The sequence below is a fragment of the Battus philenor genome, unplaced genomic scaffold (genome assembly GCF_028537555.1).
Source record: "Battus philenor isolate CCGP_79_NKW_IND1 unplaced genomic scaffold, ilBatPhil1.0.hap1 SCAF_9, whole genome shotgun sequence".
NCBI lineage: Eukaryota > Metazoa > Arthropoda > Insecta > Lepidoptera > Papilionidae > Battus > Battus philenor.
Window position 1 is genome coordinate 3424707 of NW_027181759.1, and position 21278 is coordinate 3445984.

Sequence of the window (21278 nt, forward strand, 5' to 3'; positions counted from 1 at the left end):
AGAAACGAATGCATCTCGCGTTAGAGAATTCACACTGACATTCCTGTCGGCCGGCTTGTGACGTCACGGAAGGACACCCGCGTAGGTAGGCCGCACCGCCATCCCTTCCAGGAATAAGGGGCTCGTAAACTCTCGGTACAATGGCAAGCCGCCTCGCTTCGAACGCCGTCCGATAGCGGGACCCATCAGATTCCACGAGCTGGCGTTTTTTGGTTAGCACGCTCGCTCAGATCGCGGCAATCGATATTCAAAAATGGTTTTAATATTCACAGGTAATATTACAACTTTAAATTAACAATCACAAGTACAATAATATTACTATTATATTATTATTAGATAATATATTTGTAAAAATACATACAAGTTTTATAAATTCAAATTCCAAAAAAACTACTTATATCAAAACCCATGCCTATAGATGTATTTGCTTATTCATGTACAAAATATCTAAATAAATTTTATAAGTTTTAAATAATTACTTGTAATATTACTCAATTTAAAAAAACACCTCATACAAGTTTTTATAAATAATTATTAAAACTACTTTTCTGTTTTTTTTTTTAATGAATCGTTTACGTTCTATGTTTTCAAAATATAAAGTATATATATAGTTTGTATCTCTTGCTCTGCGTCTGAGAGACATAAGGATTGTATCTAATGCAACTATTTCACTGGTCATCCTTGTAAATTTCGGGGTGCATTGGGTTTTGTTACGCAGCGTACAGGAATACCATCTAATCTTTTAATACAACGCATAAAAAGAAAAATAAGCTCCCGCACCATGGATACTGTTTGAAACTGACACGTCATTTGATATTCAATTCAGGGCTATTGACGTATAAATTAAATACAAAACTTAGGGATGGCAATTGTTTGTTGTAGCGTTTGAAAGAGCGAATGCTAGCCGGGACAGTCGTTAGAGGCGCGCGGTGCAGTCGCGCACAATGGCCTCTCCGCAGCCTTCGCGACGATAGCTTACAGCATTAAATAGTAATACACGTGTTTCGTTAAATATTCAGACGTGAAAATGCGTGCTCCCGGAGAGCCGAGCGTGTTCTCTCGCTTCTATTCATACGTTGGATTTAGTTGAGAAAAATCGCTGTAATTTTTTTGAAACGGATATAAAAACGTATAATCTCATCTATGTATAGTTATGGTTAGTTCTTTACTTATTTCTTCATTAATATTTATTTCTATGACTCTGTGTTTGGCACTAGACGGTGTAACATAACTCATGAAGATGCCCCGTGGAGGGGTGAAACACGTGTTGAGTAATTTTTTGGTGGCGGTTGTGTGATTCGCATTGTTTGCCGCATACGCATTTATCAGCGGGCTGGCGGGCGGTGCATTTCATTGCACGACTACCACTGCATGTGCAGAAGTGGCTAAATATTGGTCCTTTTCTTACTTAGGATGGACTTCCGCGAGGTAACGCCTGATTCCATTAAGTATTTATGTCTATTACACTATTATTTTATTTTTATATTTTCCACTAGGCGGGCTGACGATATAGTTAAGGTTGCTATAAATCGCTGAATGCAGGCAGCGCTATACTGGTCACTGTGATTACTTGCTTACCGTTTAATTCCTTATAAGTTGTGTTAAATTTTCTTATATAGATATAAAAAATTTATTGCAAAATGTGTTGCAAAGCTCAAAAGTCGAGAACGGTTCAGAAGTTTCTCACCCGTAAAATATTAAAAAAAAACTTTCCCATACAATAAGTAAATTTAGGCAAAAAAATAAACTCAAATAAAATTATCGTGCAACATAAACTACAATGAAAATTTTATCCACAATATTACCTATTTTCGCAGTGTAAGAAATATTAAGACTTCAATTCAATGAATAAAGTTATTACTCTGAAATGTCTTCCATTTATTTTTTTATGTCGGATTGCGACGAACTTTTGAAAGTACGAAGTCTGTTGCAGCTGCTAGTTACTTATAAAGATGAAGTGGGCACACGACTCGCAGGAAATTATTTTGTTACAGTTTGCACCTGCAGCGAGATATTTATCTTTAATAATAAAACATTATTAAGCCTATTTATTATATGACATGGACCTCCGCCCATAAGGTACGCAGATGTCCTATGAGGAAACTGGATGCGGGTCAAAACCAATTGGTCTTATTGGTAATCTATGGGGCAACCATATCCAGCAGTAAACAATAACGTTGTTCTTAAAACACTTTTTTAAGCGTAAAAATATGAATAAATTATGTATGTAGTATATATTAATGGTATTTAATACCATTAGAATAAAGTACGTTTTTAATTTAGATATCAAAATGAAAGAGATTTAAATGGGGTGGGTAAGCCTACATCAGAAACAAATTATTATTGTTATTGTGATTTTCATGTAATTTTTCACGGGTACTGATATTCGCCCCTTCCTATTTACAGCTTTACGGGGCTTGAGGTGCCATAGCGATAAAGCTGCTTAGTCTAAACTTATTTACAATAATTTTGATTCAGGGCTTCCTTAGGAACCTTTGCTTGCGCCGTTACATTATTTATTTATTGGGAGACCCTCTTAAGTTGTCTAGGTAGACGATCTATGGAGAGACTGGAAGCAACAGCCCGAAGAGTGTTCCGCGATGGCTGTCACTCGAATCGCGTTAAGTATTCCTTTTCAAGGATGCCCGAGAGAGCCGGTGCTACTCTCTACCGGGTGCTAAAATTTGATTATTGAAAAACGTTACAGTGTATTTGTTTACACATCTTTGGGTCAAGTCGGGTATAGGAGTAGTCGACAGTTAAATTGCTTGTACTGAAAGTCGTAGGTCAGTTTCGTGTATAATTTATGTGGTTCGACAAATCCGGTGATTTGTGATTGTTGAAGATGTAAATTCGGAAGTCCGCCGACGTACGTAATTAAGGAGCGGGAGGGCGAGGCATGGGATTAAAGTTTCTTTGCAGCGGAGCCGTGTGAGCGCCGCGAGTTGGGACAGGGCATTCCGTATTAATTAACTAAATAACTCCGGCAAGGCGCGCTCCCGTAGCACGGAGCGGCGACTTGCGAGTTGTCAGTCGCGTGTCAATAAGACAGCGCGGCGCGGCGGGCGCGCGGAGGTGGTAGGGGGCGCCACCCCGGTGTGTGGTTTCCTTTTGATGTCATCTTCGCGCAAACTTTGCTACGGATCGGCTTTGAGATAGAGAGACGGAGAGTGACTAATTTGGCCCAGCATTTGATCTCGACGACTGCGATGTAGGCGTCCCACTCGCACCGCCTGCCGGGCCGCCGCCGCCGGGAAGCTCTTTGCGAAATTTCGCTTTGATCGTAAAGTTAAATTATATGGGAATTGAGCATAAAATGGATACACATGCGAGCCGCGGCGCTCGGACCGAGCGGCGAGCATTGTCAAAAACAAATCCCGTGGCGCCGCTTGCCGATTCCGTCGTCTTGCATAAATGATGAGCGCCGAGCGAGTTCGCGGCCGCCATTAACTCCGCCTAATTTGCCGCGAGTACGCAGCACCTTTGTGAGCCCGTTTTTACTACTCGTAGTTTACGAAACAGATATTTGCGCCCGCCTTCCCCTTTGATACGGCACTTTGTGAAGCATTTTACACGAGTTTCTTTTGAGGCCATTCAGACGGTGAGCAACGAAAGGCTGTCTTTGATAAACACGTGCGAGGAGTCTTCAGTACTTATTAGAGGGGGCTCTCTTTGAAAGTGCTTCTTGTGAAATCTATTCGAAGCGTTCAACTCAAAGAGAGGCCGATGAAAGCCGCGCTAATTAAACTGTCACTAATACAATTATGTAAAAAATTAAATCAGTGTACCGTGTTCGCCTGGGCGGGCGTGGAGGCTTAAGTGCGAACAAATTACTCCGGGAGAAAGAATATCGAGCACGTGCCCGATATTAAAATCGAGTACGCAAGTACGCGATCGATACGCAGGCCCGATGTGCCCGCACGTCGGCAACGAGGAGAGCTATTAGTAGGTTATTAATGTTAGGTTACACACTCCCGAGACACAAAGTCAAAGACGACTCCGCAAAGTGGCGCCTTTGTGAACGCCGCCGCGACAAACTCTTTGTCTCGCGACGCCTTCACAATGCGCCGCAAATAAAGTACCGCACGGCGGCCTCCGAACCCAAATTAATACTCGTATAGCCTTACCCGCCTCGCCACATTATGAAGGAGCAATACTCTACCGACTCCGACGCTTTGATACGCGAAATGTGAAACAATAAACTTATTACAAACAAAAACATAATTTGTAGCAAATTGGTTCGACGACGTCTCTCGGTACAATATTGCGAACCGGCCAATTGGTTTACATTGATGTTTTACTCGAGATCAAAGGACACGTCGCTTTGATGTTTTAAAGTATAAAGAGGAGGACCGTGTCTTTGTGGCGCGGGTGCGCTTTGGAGGCGAGCCGCGGCCGCCTCTTAACACTGCGAAACTTGGGACAAAGGGGCCGCCCCGACCTCACAAACAACTGTTGAAAAACTAAAGGACGAAACACTTGCATAATCAACTTGCTCATTACAGAGCGAGCTACACGACACGACAGACCTGCATACATAGTACACCGTGCCGCTTGTCCTAATTACGTTAATAACGATACTTTAAGAATTTCTTCATTTTTATTCTATAAAAAAAAAAAAGTTTTAATACGGTCGATCACGAAATGAACTACATCCAAAGACAGATCAAAACGGCACAATAATACAGTTACGCGTCGAAGAAAATAAAATGAAAGAGGGGCCTAATTTGTAAATTGCAATTACACCGGCAGCAGGCGGACTTTAAGTGAAGGTGGATAAAAAAATACGAAACGGACAGATTACGAACACTAAATTTAATTACAAAGCGAACTCGAATATAACAAATTGAAGAGGATAAACGCGACAAAGTAAAAGAGAAAACACACCCAAAAGGAAACTCGCAGCATTGATATAAACGAAATTTAAATTAAGTACAAAGGGAAAGAAGATGAAAAAAATCCTTTCATTGAAAGCTCTCATCCCCGGAGTCAGAGTGCCGGGCGGCTACATCAAAGACACCTCCCGACTCTATCCTTATCTGTGCGAAACCGAGTTTGGAAATTAGCACAGCGGATCCTTTTTCTCAAAGACACCGCGTGCGCACCCTTTCAGCAGCTTTCACCTTCCAAATTACGCTCCCCACTCAGCGTGTCCCGCGGACAGGCGACGTACTTAACGAACATGTATGCAGCTTTAAAGCGCTTTGCGCGTGGGTCTGTAACGGAGCTAATGTGACGGTATAAATCAACGCACGCTTATGAATTTTCGGATTACTTAATCATGCGAAGGTTTCCGTGGTGGACCGTATTTTTTTTTAACAACCGTTTCCCTTTACAAACTGTTTTGACAGTTTATTTAAACATTCGACGATGCCCAATGACTTGCGATCATGTAATTCAAATTAATGATATACATCAGTTAATAATAAGTTAAACTTAGAGCTTTGAAAATATGGCGTGACTTGATCCACTGAAGTTTCAAGTTTTGTTTAATAAAGTCGATAAGATGAAGAACGACGTGGTGACGAATCCTTTAATTTCAAACGTATAAAATTTCATATTTCGCTTCTTTTGTATGATTTCTATATTTTTAGTGTTTTGATATGCAATAAAGAATATATAATAAATATTATATACTATGCAACGGTTCCATACAGCAAAAAAATTTGTATAAATTTTGTATTATGTATTATTTGTAAAGTATATATAATTACTATGTAAATTAATTAGTAAATGAAATGAAGTGCGTTGTAGAATACATTGTTTTTAATATTTCAAATCGTCTAGTTAAACTTATACTCTTCTCGGTACCTACGTTTTAAATACCATATTTATTTTATTTCTTTAATATCAATATCGTAAAATTGTACTTAAATTATTAAATATTCACCCTTTTTAAAACGTTACGTAAAGCGCACATAATAGTTAATTATTTTTTTGTTTATTGTTGCCAAAATTTTTTAATAATCTGTGTTTTATTCCTTAAACATGACATTAAAAAACTTCATTAACAAACGGTTTACATACGAAAACTTTACGCGCGCGTTGAAGTCTTTTCTTTTACCATACAAAATTTTCTTGTTGAAAGTTTTCAAACATTAATATTTATTTGCCCACTCTAAGAACTTTTAACATAAGCAACTACAATAAATACTTAAACAACAATATAACTTATTAATGTAAAATAAAAATAATATGAAAGCCATTGAATAACAAACACGTACAAAGCTCTAGAAATCGCTAATGTCACAAGGGCTGCACTTCTAAAAGACCGGCGACGAAATCAAACAATCTCGAAGCGGTAAACAAAAACAACAAAAGCTTCGTAAAATAACAGAAACAATATATCCTTACACAGAAATTTAACTAGCAAACTAACACGAGAACAATGGGGAATAAGTGTACGGGCCAAAACAATAGGGGGCTTTCTAATAAACATTAGAGGCAAGGACTCTAAGAGTCCGTCTAGACAATGCGTACCGTCAGGGATGTCACCACTGTCGTCGAATTAACTTTTATCGCTAAAGCCGACCCGAGGAAAAAGTTGTTCAAAGTTCAAACTCTACCTGAATGATTGTCAATGCAATCCGAATCAAATCACAATCCATTAATCACCAATAATTCACTTGAACTTTATTACAACGACCGCACCAACACAAACAAAATTTTAATATCGAAGTTTTTATTCACAATATCGATAGAATTACGTAAATTTGCGACCAAGCGCGCCAGAGCCCCATCTGCCGCGAAGGTTGACGAGAGACTGTCAGATTTTAGAGTTCCGCGTGCGCGCGACGCACGTGGCCGTGAAGATGGGCGGGGCGATGCGGAACCACGGGTCGCGATTGGTCGGCGGGAGGCTTTGATCGGGCGCCGACAAGTAACAACATCGCCGTGCGCCTTAATCTCGGTAGTAACGTCCTTTTAAAACAGGTAATTTTATTACAAAAATGCGGATACAGTTTCTGGTCAGGCGGGCGCACTTGGGCCGGGGGATGATATTTTCCACGTGTGCGACGCGCCGAATGCAATCCCGATCGCGCCGCGGTCAAAGGATAAAGGGGCCGGAGCTTTTTTGAAGCCGAATTAAAACCTTTTTTAACAAACCTCTGTTATGCGGACGTCAAAAGCAGCTAAATATGGATGGCGCGGTTCAACTGAAAAACGGAAATTAACAAACCGATCAAAGCCGCTCCTCATTTGTTCACTTTTACTTCAATGCCCGTAGATTATTAACTCATCTCATGTCTTCTATACAGGATGATTGGTTATAGGTGTAAGCGATTTACAGGGTTGAGCGTATAAGCTCATTTTCTATCAATCAGTGTATGGTACAGACTATCTAAAAAACAATGCTTTCAGGAATGATAAGAAACTGCGTTTACAAGTCTGTTTTAAAATATACTAGTATTAATTATTATTTGTCTCTGTAGACGTTGGAATGCTAGAAATTATTGGCTAATAGCATTTGACAAATCACTTTATACAGGTGTTTGGAAATACGTTTAAAAACATAAACTAATTACACCTGTAACTAATCATCCTGTATAACTTTTAAATTGCCCATTATACTACTACTATACATTACTACAGTGCTGCCTAGGATTTTAATATTAAATTAAAGGCTGCCTTGTGGTTACCGCAAACAACTCAGAGTAAATCACCTGTTAGTTCATTAACAACATACGTCACTTTTGACCAGAATTATATTTACATTTTTACGAAGGAAGAAAAGAGAAATAACATTTTTTTGCGAAAAAAGATAGATGTTAGATCATGTTAGAAGATAGAAAAAAAAATGCCATGACGTTGATAATTTTTAGAAGGCGTAAAGAGTTTGCAATAACGTGAGATTTTTATATTTTTTAACCAAAGGTACAACAATATATTGCCTGACGATGGGATTCTTTTTAACTAAAACGCCTGAAAACGCTTGTCACTTTGAATCAGAGGATTCTACTATAATGCTGCTGAAACCTCTTAAAAAAGAGCACATGCAACGCCGCTGCGAGCGTTGACGGCGGACTGACGGAACGGAGCGGCCAATACTTCCCCCTGTGTCACCGCACGCATACCCAAGGCGCAGTACAGCAGTTTCGGTAGCTCATTAATACTCTTAGTTTTCTCGGAAATTATAGTACCTACAATTCGGTCAAATTGAAACGCAATGATGCTTACATAATACTATTTGGGAGCATATATTTGAGACTTGTGACCATAAGGGACTTTTTATTTATGAGCGACAGACGATAGACGCCTATTGCACGACTTAGGCCTTTCGTAAAGATTGTGACGAAGACCGATCTTGCTGCTCTAAATGAAACACACCATAACAATGAGAAGTCGAAATTAAATTAGAACTATGATATGAATAGCATGAATTGTTTTGAAAGAAAAAAAAGAAGAGCCCATCGGAATATAAAAATACGCTTTATTGCAAGTCATATCCGTGCATCTCGTAAACAATATTGCAGCAATAAAGAGACGTCGATATGTATTGCGCGCTCGCAAACAGCGTGCATTGCAGACATGGAGATGAGCGCGAGTTGATATTTGCTGGATGCTCATTGCGGCCGACATCTCGACCCGTGTCGACATTAATAAGACGGCGCCGACTCGGCTCGCGATATTGCGGGCCGCACACACGCGCGCCACGCCAAAGGGTGAGCCCGCCGCCTCACAAAGCGTAAGTGCAACCACTAAAAGCCAATCCTAAGTTTTTATTGATACACATTGTATTGCGACAAAGTCCCGGGCGGGCCGCCCACCCCACGCGCCGCACAAAGACAATATCGCGACGTCAAAGGAGCGCAGCGACCGAGCGCCCGCCGCCCGCCGCCCCGGAGGAAATGAAAAATTAAATTGTCAACACATTTAATATCAGCGAAAACGTGCACGGCGTCGCCTTTGAACGCGCCTCCTTTGCGGTCTCTCCGCGGCGAAGGCTTTGCGTATTAAAATTTTCAGTCGTAAAATTGAAATTCTGTTTAAGTTTAATTAGACGTCGCCGGCCGAGTTCGAAGTTGCATTAGATCGGCGGCGCTAATGAGGCCCGCGGTGAGCACACGTCACAGGTGGCGCGGCGGGGGCGTGGGGGCGCCGGCGGAGGGCGGGGGAGCGAGCGGCGCGTTTGATCGGCGCCGCCGCTTTGACAATTATTAAAATTCGCCTCGTACCGGGTCTCATCTTTTTCCGTCGCCTCGATTACGCTACGGGTTTGTCTCATTAGGGCTTTTGTATATCGCGAGCTCCCCTTTGATGTGGAGGGGAGCGGGGTGGGGGCTGGGTGGGCGCGGTCCACCTGCACTTTTATTGTTCCCGCTCGGCCTCGAATTTGCACGCTTCACTTTGACTCGTCTCTTTGAGATTAGTGTCCGCCCGTCCGCGCTCTTCGCTCTCTGACCATCCAGACGTTAACGCGACCGTTGGGAAATAAAAATCCTCTCTGTCGTCGGCCGGAGGACGATTGCGGGCTTCGTGCAAGTGGTTCAAACTTTGGCAAAATATGATATTCGCAAGTAGTGCGGCGGGGCGACGGGGCGGCGGGGCAGCGGGGCGGAGCGGGGCGGGCGCGTCGCGAGCACTCGACACCCCTTTATTACTTTTGTGCCCTTTGTGCGCGCCATCATCATCAAGCACGCGACTCGAATTAAAACTTCATACGGGCGGCTACGATTTGCCGCTTCATACGTTTTATTGGCGCGCAGAGCGGCCCGGAGCGGCGCGCGATCAAATGATCGCGTGACGTAACTTTAGCGCCGCGTAACAAAAACTGTTTTGTTTTAAAAACAATTAGCGCCCGCGCGACCGCTTTACCTTTCGCATCAAATTAATTGGACAGACAGTTTTCCGCACGTGACACTAGGTCCTTTGAAACGGTTTGTTTTCATACTGTTCTATCATACATATATGCCTCTACCCTGTATATACATTCGTCCATAATAAAGGATAGAAATTATTGATAAAGCTAAAGCCTGTACGTATTAAAAATGTCCTCAAAAAGCATCACTACACAACTGTTCACTGTAGACTTGCCTTTCCAATAGGGAAAAGTTTACTGGTTAGGAGGCAAAATAATTTACTGCATCCCTTACGAGGACTGTAAATTTTTTTGTGCGACGTGGACGATTTCAGTATAATATCTATGAAATATGGAATGATGCTTACTCCTGCCAATAACCAGATACAACATATTTCTTATTATTTTTTTAGTATAACTATTGTTGGGACTCGTCCCAATAGTGAGCCCATAGAGATAATACGAGCAAGAGTTATGCAACGTAAAAGGCATACCTTGTACGGGTTGATAAAAATGATATGTAGGGGCCTTAGCTCAGGCCGTTATATAAACTTTTCAGAACTTGAGCCAGGACACTCCTTGGACTGACCAAGCGCAAGAGCTCCTGATGGGAAAACTAGCCTCGACTGTCAATCATTATGCGTTTAGCATTCATTAAGAGATCCTTAAGGTTTTGGAGAGGAGACATAAGACGTTCACCCATAAGGTTAACAGTCGATCTTTTGAGGTCGTCGGAAGACGGTTGATGCAGCCTGCTTAAAACCAGTCTTAAAGCAAAGATACCCAAGAGAGTCTAGACATGATTGGTTGTTTTTGTCGAGTTACCATTACTAGTTAGAGATATATCAAGGTAAAGATAAAAGTGTTTTATGACGAATTATACCCGTGACTGTTATAAGATGACAGTTAACTTTTTACTTCTACTTAAGCGATTACTAATTTTAATTGGCATAAAGTTCGTGACAATAGATCTTTGTACACATAATCGTAAATCATTGTCCTTTCCATCAAAGAAACAAAACCTGTAATTAAAACTTTTTAGCGATTTACTTTCGCGTTGCGTTTGCGTTACTCACGTTAAACTTTAATACAATCAAGTCCTTAAACAATACAACCTCACGTGCCTCACAAAGGACTGCAGAGAAATATACTTGTTACAGTTTCCTGCAATAAGAAGTCTTCGTTTTTCCAAGAAGCTTAACGTAAGCATCCAGCTAAAGCTTACTTTCTGGTGCAATAAACTTTGCAGGGTGATTTAAATTTATTGGTGGATATTTATTATAGCTTTATTATACAAGTCTACTGATATATTTGTTCGTTGTTGTGCATTGAAAAGGTGTACTCTCATCTTTAACAGACCACATCATCATGCCGATAACGCAGCGTTTCCCAATGTAGAGCCGACCCCTCACAAAGAGTGATTTGGTTGTTCCCTTTGATATAAAATATATATATGTTACAAGGGGTGCCCCCCCCCCTCCGTAGGAGTTTTATAAAGGTTAAGGTGGGGCATGGAACATAAAAGGTTGAAAAACACTGCGATGGACCGATCACCACAATGTCCGACCTTACGCTACCTGCATCTAGCGACTTTCCGCAACCTTGACGGTGTTCGGTCTACCTAATGAGGGCCCTCTTCCTACGCCGCGTCTACTTACTCGTGGTCTTCACTCGAAAACCTTCCAGCTCAAACAACTGTTGACCGCACGAGCGACGTGCCTCGCCTATTACCACTTCAGACTAGTAATTTAATTGAGCTACGTTGGTGACCTTTGTTCTTTGCGGACTCTCACAATTCTGAATAGATATAGCAGCGAAGCTCCAAGCATAACCATCTCTATTGCTCTCTAAGTGACATAGAGCGTTGTTGTCGTAAACGACCACGTCTCAGATGTCATCCTCGGCAAAACACACTAATCAAAGACCAGCAGACCAAATACAATTATTTAAAAAAAATAAGTTAGTGTCGTTTTAATAACACCGTTGCCACTTTGAAGTGGCACAAAATGATGTACAGCCTGAATTTCACTATATAGAATCGCCGGGTGCTATTTATACTTAGATTTCAAAATTTGTAACATTCTCTGAAGCATAACTTAATATGTGTCTTTGACACCGATACCTCTAGAGTGGTGCACATATTAACTTAAATAACCTACAAGGCTTCGGTGACAAAGAGGCTACTTATTTAACTTTCTTGTACAAAAAAAGTTTTAAGTACAAAAATAATTTTGAGCATATAGGGTGATCGAGGTGTAAAAGCTGAGCATAGCTTACACATAGCTCATTTGCTGTCAATTAAAGCATGGTATACACTATCTAAAAATCAATGGATGCAGAAATATTAAATAACGCCATTAAAATACAGTTAGAAAGTGTTTTCGAAATTCGAACTACTATAACATACACTTAAATTTATTTATTATTTACTACCCCTGTCTGTAAGCTTTGTATTGCCAGAACTTATTGTGCTATCGCATTCCAAGAGAAAAAAATTAATGAATGTAACAAATTCAAAGTGATCTCTCTCTATACAGGTGATTGAAAATTGGTATAAAAGCTTAAAGGTTTTTGCTTATAAATGAGCTATACATTCGCCCCTTTAAAACTTTTACTAATCTTTCTGCATATTGATTTATCTTCTAAATAATTTAGTATTAAGTTTGAATTGAGCCCGTAAAGTTACTTTACTAACGTGGACTTAGACTGTAATTACATATAGATAGAGTTGTAACAACATCCAGTCCGCCCATGGAAGCTGCAGTTAGCTTCGCCCCTGACGTCGAAGCCGTCTTCCCCGGCAGTCCACCGGGAGCTGTTATTTATTCAGGGCGCGCAACGGGTCGAACAAGTCGGCTGACTCCATTAAATTTTATTTATATATTTACACATATAGTTCTAAATCACTATCTGCCCCCGCTTGATTCGCTTGGTCTGCACTACCTTTTGTTGGTATATTTTCATAAAATCATCCAGGTATTTTCTAACATTTCACAAAAAATATTCAGACCATGTTTTAAATACCAGCTAGAAGAAAGTTACTTTGTAAATATCAATGATGGATGATATTTCACAAAATACTATCGAAAGGAATATTTCCACCAAATTTCAAGTCTAAGCCTCAAGGTTCCAGAGATATCGTGATGAGCCCATAAATAGATGGAATTCTCTTATATACAGGTTAGTAGCAGATCTCTCGCCAATTAAAGAACCACGAACTAGACAAAATAGAACGCAAATAAATCCAACAAAGCCGAAGAATAAAGCCACAATATGTTTGACCAAGTGGATGATGCACCAAAAGAAACGTACAGTAGGAAAATACAAAGAAGCGATGAATTGTATGGAGGAAGGCCTGAGAAAGATTTAAAGTGGAAACTTACAGCATGAATTGTAGGCACATTTCTGAAGGTAAGAAGACACCTAAATAATAACAACACGAAAGATCTTAATGAATAATATGTTAAAGTCGGAATGCCATCTCCTCAATTTTCACCTTCTTCAACTACAAACGTCGGACATCTACTGCTACACAGGCCTCCTCCATAATAAGAATCGTCTTCTGAACGAGTCTTTAACGAGATTTTTATCATATTGTTGGAACACAGACCTTACATATTCAGATTTTTAAGAAGCAATGGAGACTAACAATAATTTTAAATATATTAACAATTACATGAATATTTTTATATGCATTAACTACTCAATGGATTCTTGTTATTTTATTAAACGAAAGGAGCTTTCTTAAGACACAATTAACGCCAGCAATAAGAACAGAGTTTTAAAAGGAAATTTTTAAAAAAAATTTGCTTATTAAAAATTCAACAGATTAATTAAATGGATTGCATTAAACAATGTCTGGGCATTACAATAAGTGGCAGGTGAATTTTTAAAATCTTATGATTTCCCATCTCTCGTCGTAATAAAACATTAGTTAGTGTTATACCGGAGCGACTGGTCGGCGGACCGATCTAGCGATCTATCCTTATGTTTTATCCTTTAAAACATTTAGTCTTGCATTTCCCTCCCTCGGGTTTTGAGCCGCGATTCTTCTCCACTACGAGTGAACCATTCATATCCAAGAATGTAGATTTTTTTATGTCGGCGGAAATGAGAGGCAATGAATGGGAGTAAGTGTTCGCGGAGTTGTACGGCGCGAGTGAAGCGAGGAGGTTTTTTAAGTTGTATTGTGCGGCTCCCAAGTTCAGAGTTACTCTAGGAGGTGTAGCTCATCCTATCAAAGGGTGCAATGAGTATTTACTACAGCCGGCTTTCGCTCTGTTGTTCCTACATCAAAGACTAAAATGGGGTTGTAAGTGAAGAAATCTGACATTGCTTTATTGACAATCTAATGTTACGCAGTGAACTGGTCATGGGACGGGGCGGCTCTGAGCCATCAACATCTGTATATGTCGTCTTCAAGTCTTCAAGTATGAGTCATAATGAAATGTACAAATCATTATATCAACCTATAGATACTTTCTACAAGACAGGCCTCTCCCAAAATTCGTAACCGCCGACGTCCCGCTACCTCTCTAATCAAAAACCTCTTGACCCCAACAGTCGTCAGTTACAAAGGCTATGTGCGCCGCACACTTCCTCTACAGCAATTATTATTCTTACAAATATGACTTACCGTTATTTTAAAAGTCCATAATGTATGGTAAGTGAATAGCGATATACTTAAGAAAACTGTGCACGTTGTGAGCGGTCCCGAAGGTAACCCTTGACCGTGGCCGGTGAGGGCTCGACACGAGGGGCGTCAGGAGACAGCTTTGTAGTGCCGGCGAGGGCCTTTCATCTCGCCGCGCGCCCTTACAACACGCCAGGGGTGAAGCGTCGCGAGAAATTCATAAAACGGAGCTATTTTTACGAACCATGTGATTTGCACCCGCGCCTCATTGGTCATATTTATAGAGACTTGAGCAGGTGAGGGCGCACGTGGGCGTGTCTGCCTCTTCGAGCAAAGTATTGTTCGCTTCTGAGATTCGTCTTCGACTTAAAGATCAATTGTTTGACGCAGACAGTACGTTGAGACGCAAATACTGAGGTCGCAGACGAAGGCAACAAACAAAAATAGATATTCATAAGAATTTTTGACATTTATCTGAATGTGTATACCTCAAACCAACTTCAAATAAAATCAACACCAATTCTTATTCAGCAAACTACATCTCCTTTTTCAAGAATACTTGGAACTTAGCTTTATAGAAATATAATTCTACGAATTTTGATACATTGATATCAAGAAATCAATTTGTATTTCGTCTGATGTAGAAATTGAACAAGCGAAGACCTCTGTAAAGTATCGTCAATTCCAAAAGAATACAGAACGAGGTATGTACAACGTGCCCATAATAAATCGTTAATTATCATTATATTAAAGCAGTGTTTCTAATTAATAATACTGCAAACCTCCCCCAGTGATTTCCAATAGGTCTGATTGAAAAAAAAACTAAGTCTTCCAACGATCTTAAGAAAGTCTACCTACAAGATGGACAGAGACTTTGTAGGTAGACGTTCCAGGCTTCAGGCTCCAGCGGCCATCTATGGGGGAGGTCTATATCCGGTAGTGCATGTCCAATATGAATGATGATGAAAATACTTTTGTACTGGCTGCTTTCCCGTGCTAAAGTTAGTTTAATGTTTTCACACGCGATGAAATTAGAATAAAAATGTTTTTTAAATTTTGTTATCGCTTTTTATATACATTAGAAAAGATAACGATTAAAAAGGTTTTTTCCTATATAAATTACAGTCCCTTGTAGCTAGCTTAACAAAAGTTTCGGAATAAAGGGAACAAAAAAAACCGAAAAAATTCTCTCGAGACAACCCTACTCCACTGCATTGGCTTTGATGTTAAGCGTCGTGCAGACACAAGGCACTTTTCTTTTTGCCAAAAAGTTCCATACAACTCGACTATTCATGTGATTTTACATTTACATGCCCCAGCCGGCGCGAGGTGCTGTGGCGCGTGACGGATTAACTTAAAAGCAAATCGGTAAGAGAACCAAAAATTTCCGCGAACACAAGCCGCTCGCTGTAAGACTACGCCGAATGAACGAAACGCGCAGCCTACTCGGAAAATCAACTTCAACGTAACTCTAGATGTTTCATTATTGTTTTATATTGTACACCGTGCGACAATAGCACAGATGACATAGAGGTTATATGACATTAAGTTATATAATGTAAAAATATACAGGGTCATTTGGTTATACTTGTGGAATTAAAAGAGGAAAATGTATAGCACATTTGCTGTCAATTAATGTACCACATCTCTACTCAAAATCAACAGTTTCGGAAATAATATGTACGTCATGTTAATAAAGAAAAAAGCATTTTCAAAATTGGAATCACTAAGTTTAAAAAAATATTTTTGGTTACTATCTATACCTGCAGTCTTTATTCTGCCAGAAAGCTTGTCGTATTCCAATAAAAAAAAGGAAACATTTGAGAGTGATCACATTATGTAGGTTTGTAAATAGGTTTAAAAGCTTTAAAGCTTTTAGCTGTCAAATGAGCTATACATACACTTCTTCAAATTAGAGACTTCTGTACTATAAGTAGTATAAACTATTATTCCAGACTTTACCCAAATATAAGGTCAAAATATTGCCCTGTTTCTATACCAGGCAGTGATGAATCGAGTCAAGTGTTTATCTGATACGGTGATGAACAAATTAAAACTAATATAACAACGCTACTATTAAGAATAACATAGAAGCAGTCACACAAGAAGCTACATACCTATAGCACAACTGTTAACCCTCGGGCACGCTTTGAGCGAAGTTGACTCCCTTTGAACGGCCGTCTTGTTTGACACGCGACTCGCCTTCAACAACGCCGCCGCAACGGACCACGCGCTTCGAGAAACGCCGCCGCAACTGACACCGCGCTTTGACGAACGTCGCCACAACAAACGGCGTGCCATTTGATACGCCGCGGGACTATCAGAACCATTTATTATGTTATAAGCGGGGTTATTTAAGTAGTCTTGTAGTTTTGTCAATACTAACTTTCCGTAATAAATAAATGAAAGTAATCCGTACAAGAACCGTATCCGAAATAGCCTAGCGGATTGGCAATTTAAAATGGCTAACACCAACGAACTAAGGCAAAAAATAAGGCACATAATACGTAAAACAGATGACTACTGCGACCTTATGATTCCGGTGTTTAGCCTTCGAACCAGTTCGCGCCCCATAACGTCGTTTATCTCAAACACTACAGTATTCTATTCATTTAGAATTAAGAACATATCTACTCTCAAAATATGTGACATTAGCACTATTGTGTTGTATACAATGTCATTTGCGTAATGGTAAGTTTTAATGCCTGTAGTACAGTACGGCAGAAATGGTAGAAGACGTATAAGTTATTGAGCAGTAGGACTACGAACAATAGATTTATTTGACATCTAGACTTCTGGAGCACTCTTAAATCGGAAAGCGAGAAGATGTCCCATCTCAAGACCTATATACTAAGACAACATAGAGTGTTTGTCTAAGCGAGCTTTTTGCTGACTGGGCATCTTTTTCTGCTTAAAAATAATTAAATAGTCCGAGCTGGGACTACTAAAGAAACATCTTACTTAGTTTCTGTAAACAGATAATCACGATGAAGCTGGCAATTACAGTAACATAAGAAAAAAAAATTGGTTCTAAAATTCAAACACGGGCGGCCTAGAGAATACCGATAAACTCCCTCTTTTAAAAAAACACTTTTTCTTACTATATTATTATTACGTTATTTATTACTTCTAAAACCTTTTAATTTTTATTTAGCTCTTTTAAGCTTATGCACCTATAACTAATCACCCTGTTTATTAAGCGCCTTCAATGTTCTGCCGCTTCAAGCCAAATGATTCTCTAAATACCAAATAGAAAACAGCATTTGTAAATGACACCAAATGAAGCATGTGAAAAAGTGTGTTTCATCGCGCTCCAAATGAGTATATATGTTTAATAATTAATAAATACATATATTATATATATAGCTTTTCATCCACGTTACAGAACTGTACTTGTGTCGATGTATGAAAATAAATATCAATGGCACGTGCTGTTTTCACTCAATAAATTTCACGACAGGCGTTATGTTAATGCACGAATTTCCTCCCATGCTAACAAGAGCCCTTACCTGGTTTTCCACTAGGTAATTCAATATTAAAAAGTTCATTTATTTTGCTTTCATTCAACTTAATTACCTTGTTGAACATAAATGAATAGATACATATTTCAAAAAATTCATTCATTTTACGTCATGTAGACTGTAATTAGCTGTTACTGTCGGTAAAAATCATATTTAAATATTAATTTAAATTTTCAATAATATTTACTGTTATTTGCATGTACATCAAACCGTCATTTATTTTGACGAATTGACTGCAACTTACAAATTACATTTAACGTCATGGATCCATAACGTCTCGTGAAAATCTAGCCTATGTCATAGATACCAGAAAGTTCCTATGTATTACATGGAAACGATATTCACTTGAATTATCTATATGATATATAAGCATGCAAATTATAGGTTTTTATTCAGTTAATATTTGAGAACTTTCAAGATAGTCATAGGATTTATTTATTATACACTAAATATACCATAAAGGGTCAAAATGACCCATTTGAGTTCATCTTATTGATTTTGCAAATTTTTATATCATGACTTTTTGTTACTAATCAATCTACAGCTATTTACACTTATTAAATTTAATTTTTATTTCCTTCCTAAGAAACTTATTTCATACATTCAAGCAGGGAACAAAGTCGGGTCATTTGACCTATTATGGTAGGAATAAGTACTTACACCCAAATAAAAAAAACCGTCAGTTTAACAAGAACAACGTGTTATAAATTAATAGTAAAGTTTATTTGTAATGTCATATTTTGTAAGGAAAGTAAATAATTGCGAACAAGTACTTGTAATACAGTCTAAATGGAATCGCGAAGCAATAGTGATTTGGGCGGGCGGCAAGACGCTAAGCAAATTCTGTTCGGGCGGGGATGGAGCCGGGAAAATATTTTCCCTCCGTTATATCATATGTTTATTCGCGGCACACAATAATATTTTTATTCGCATTGGGATACATTGGCAAGATTGTTTCCTGGTAAACTAGTTCAGATTTTCTTTAAAATGTTTTTTAATATGCATATTATTTATTTAGTGACTTTCAACAGAGGGTACCGCAACATGCAATGTAACATACAATATACACAGTAACGTGTTCTTCACTCATAGGAAACTTCATAAAGAAAATTAAATTAAATTACAAAAAAAAATGTTTCTTTGTAATATTATATTTACGGAGGCGCAGCGTAGGATGTTCACAAGGTTCTATTTGGGGCAAGCTTATATCCAGCTTTGAAGGTCCAACAGCTTAAATGATAATGACAATAATTATTTATACTTTTTTATGAAATACAGTAGATTTAGTACATATATCAAACTAAACAGAATATCATAGTCATGTGCGGTAGATTTCATTATATTTTTATATAAATATTATCGTAGTTAATGAAGAACGACGAAATATATGAGTACCAAACAGTAAACATAACAGCGGCAGAAGATATCGAGCGTTATTAGCAACAACATATCAAACGTTTCTATCATCGCCCCAATCAGCTTCCTTTTATATTGCTTAACAACGTCAACTTTAAAACATTGTTCTTGTTCGATTAAAACTCACGTCTACCTAATCCATCTGATTATAGCTTTGCAATTGATTGCAGATGTCATGAATAAAATTATTAATGTACCTCATAGTAATGGCTACATAACGACTCCCAAATTATGTCATTAATATATTTCATATTTGCACTTGGAAGTAGTGAATATTAATTTAACAATTTGTGTGAATATATGTTCTTGTTTATGTTCTTCTTTTAAAATCTGCAAAGTGTTTCTTCATATTTGCGAAAATTTATTTGAATAATTTCATGTTTTCTAAACAAGGGTTATAAATTAAAGGAGACATTTATAAAATATTAATATTTATTTCAATACGAACTTACTAATAGGTAATTTGAGCGTATATTATATTTGTGTTTTTCCAAATGTATAAATCACTCCGTGTAATTTTTTTATTTCGTATTGTCAAATGGATTTACTGAAAGAAAACTCAGAGTTAAGCTTGCTCATGCACGGTAATTTTACTGTCTGCATCTTTTCAGCCGATAGATGCCACTGCAAGGCATACTTTGGCCTTCGCCAAAGATCACTACGATGATGATGTATAACACTGCCTGCATCCTGCCTTAACTAAGCGGTCAGTCCACCTAGTGGACTTAGGCGTGGTGGTATCACCCACGCCGTGTGGGAACCTAGTGTCTCGAGGTAAGTCAGTTCATCTTAACTGATCTAAATTGGCTACAGTAGGATACTAGCGTCACCATTATTAAGTTGGTATTTAATGGGTTAATATATATGACCCATGCCTTAACCAAGAACAATAGCAGAACAGAGACTTCCAAGTCATGATAGTTTAATTTCTAGTGGTCGTCGCTCTAGAACCTTTTGGCCCCAATGGCAGTAGGTTTCACGAGCGATATGTCCCGTCTGACATCTCAGACAAGTAATTCTTAGACAATCATCGGTGACCTTGGTTCTTCTGCTTCTGTTTATGAGTCCGTAAACTATAAAGGAGAAAGAATCAAACAGAAGATTGTTGAGACTTGCAAAAAGTCGTAGATGGTATGGTGCCAAATGTAGTTAGGTTTCTGGTCTTTTTATCACGTCTTGTTAAACTAAAAAATCACGATAGGTCAATGAAATCTTACATTTTTAAAAGTTCCAGTCTCATCGCTATTTATAAACATTACAGATGATAACAATCAACACATAGACATTTACATATTATAATGAATTGCTACAATCTCACCACTTTATCCAACATTGAATTATTTAACCTCGGCCGAATTGTGACTATGACTCACTGAAATCATTTTTCTTTCCGTCCAAACAGAATAATAAAATTAGCGATAATATTATAACATATGATTATTGCCGCGAAATGATTCAGACATATAATTTTTTATCATTCATCATCTCACTGGCCGCAATGACATCAGCTAGAGTTTAAAAAAATTATTAAAAATAAACCGAGCGTTATTGGCAATGGGTTGGTTGGCGCGAGGCAGATGTCTCTCGCGGATTGAATTCTGAATGCGATAAATTCGGTTTGGATGGGGCCTACAATCTACATAATGCATCGGCCGACTCAGGTTGCGCCTCGCGAATTGCATTGTCGTGTTACATTTTGCTATTTTCTCTGATTTAAAAGGAAAGAGCTGGAATAGGTAGGGAAGAGATTGCCGCTTGCGGATAGGTAATCCGATAAGATTTCCCCCATTTAACTTTAAAGCAAACGTAAATCTTATCAACTTTTATAATACAAGCAATCAGCCTAACCGTTATTGCATTATATTGATTTTTTTACAATATATTTCTTTGAGTACATTCCCAGTGTGAC

At 38.8% G+C, this 21278-nt stretch overlaps 1 long non-coding RNA gene across 2 annotated transcripts in view; it reads right to left on the reverse strand.

The window, feature by feature from the left end:
- LOC137932467 (uncharacterized) overlaps window positions 1-21278 on the reverse strand; it is a 68317-nt gene that overhangs the window by 12515 nt on the left and 34524 nt on the right. The window contains exon 1 of one of the 2 annotated variants that reach the window (XR_011109087.1): window positions 6567-6745. The exons of the other annotated variant lie outside the window; for it this stretch is intronic. This is a non-coding gene — a long non-coding RNA (uncharacterized lncRNA). Of the gene's footprint in view, window positions 1-6566; window positions 6746-21278 lie in introns of those variants that run through there. 2 annotated transcript variants of the gene reach the window in all.